Raw genomic sequence first — 2,277 nt, 5'->3', positions numbered from 1 at the left:
ACTGCTGCTCCTGTGCATCGGTGGTGGAGGGAGTGAACGTTTGTGGATGTGATGCCAATCAAGTGCTTTGTCCTGGACGGTGTCCAGCTTCTTAAGCACTGTGGGAGCTGCACTCATCCAGGCAAGTGGAGAGTATTCCAACACACTCCTGACTTGTGCATTGTAGATGGTGGACAGGATTTGGGGAGTCAGGAGGTGAGTTACTCGTCGCATGATTTCTAGCCTCTGATCTGCTCTTGTAGACACAGTATTTATATGGCTAAATAGTTCAGTTTCTGGTCAATGGTAACCCCCAGGATGTTGATAGTGAGGGATTCAGTGATGATAATGCCATTGAACATCAAGGGGCGATGGTTGGATTCTCTCTTGTTGGAGATGGTCATTGCCTGGCACTTGTGTGGTGTGAATGTTACTTGCCACTTGTCAGCTCAAGCCTGGATACTGTCCAGGCCTTGCTACATTTGGACATGGACTGCTTCAGTATCTGAGGAATCGCAAATGGTGTTGAACATTGTGCAATCATCAGTGAACATCCCCACTTTTGACCTTATGATGGAAGGAAGGTCATTGATGAAGCAGCTGAAGATGGTTGGGCCGAGGACACTACGATGAGCGAAAGAAAGAAATTTCTAAAATGCCTTTAACAACCTCAGTACATCCCAAAGAGCTTTGCAGTCATTGAAATGCAGACATGTGGGCAAAAAAGAGAAAATTGGAAATACTATATTAAAAAAGTTATTAGAACTATTTCTTTATGAAATAAGTCATGCAAAGTTCACTTTCAGATGTCTATTTAATGACAGGGCAGCCATTTTATCATTTGCTCAGCTAATAGCAGGGGAACCCTGTTAAATTACAAGCTTCCATTAGTAAACACATAGCAATCTGTGTCTAAATGATCTTAATTCATCTAATTTATCTTTGAGATGGCCCCACAGGAGAAAAGCAGGGAGTGCTCGCCAACATAATCAATAACATCTCATCTGAAAGACGGCACCTCCAAGAGTGCAGCACTCCCTCAGTGCTGCATTATCAGTCTAGATTTTGTGCTCTGGAGGAGGACTTGAACCCATAATCTTCTGACTCAGAAGAAAGAGTGCTACCCGCTGAGCCAGGTATTTCGTTTTATCTTTTTGACTCCGAGGCAACTCTGAAACCCATTGCAAAGCAGCATAAAGAAACTGGAAGGGTCAACTATCCTTCACCATGGGACATGATTGTCCATGCTCAGCACCTCCTCATGGCACCATAACTGAGATTATATACTCAATCTGCGAGGATTTGTGAATTTGAACATATATCCTCCCATTTCATGTTCGCACACATTACAAACCTTGCTCTCTTTTCTCTTAAAGACAAATATCCTGTTCCCCAGTGCCTCATTGGTTAATAAGTTGCCTTGTACGGTACTGAACCACACAGGCCATGGTTTGTTTCCCCAATCCATGCTGAATTTATTGGTCTCAATTATTCCAATTGTCTCATGGCCTCTGGATGAGGGAGGGGGAAAGTCATCCAGAGTTTGCATTTATGATCACTGTCTAGTGACTCATGCTGGAGTGTGCACACATGTGGAGGTCAGGTATGGACAGGTCAAGCTGTGCTGTGATTTCCCCAATGATGTAATAGCTTTGCTGCCAATGACCTGCCTAAACACACACATGAAGAATGGCCAAGCAAGTCACCTTACTGGAGTGTACTGTCAGCACAAGTGGAAATATCCAAGTATCAGTCAGTCCCTTTAGGGGAGGAGCGAAAGAAAGAAATTTCTAAAATGCCTTTCACAACCTCAGTACATCCCAAAGAGCTTTGCAGCTATTGAAATGCAGACATGTGGGCAAAAAAGAGAAAATTGGAAAATACTATATTAAAAAAATTATTAGAACTATTTCCTTATGAAAAGTCATGCAAAATTCACTTTCAGATGTCTATTTAATGACAGGGCAGCCATTTTATCATTTGCTCAACTAATAGCAGATCCACCCTGTTAAATTACAAGCTTCCATTTGTAAACACATAGCAATCTGTGTCTAAATGATCTCAATTCATCTAATTTATCTTTGGCTAAACTATTAACAGGTGGATTGATGTTCCTGTGCAGTTTATCTCAGAACTCAGTCAGACTACTTACATCGCAATAGCTGTACAAATCTTCCCCATTGGCCAGCTGAACTTTTAATTATCTTATGAATGAGCTAAGTGTTTATTGAGGTCAAAAAAAGTTTTAAAGAACACTCCCCCATGAGAATTTAAGAAACGGAACTAATTCATCATGAG

Source organism: Cetorhinus maximus, chromosome 15, assembly GCF_964194155.1.
Source record: "Cetorhinus maximus chromosome 15, sCetMax3.hap1.1, whole genome shotgun sequence".
In the NCBI taxonomy this organism is placed as follows: Eukaryota; Metazoa; Chordata; class Chondrichthyes; order Lamniformes; family Cetorhinidae; genus Cetorhinus; species Cetorhinus maximus.
The sequence above is the reverse complement of the archived record's forward strand: the minus strand, read 5'-3'. Positions refer to the sequence as shown.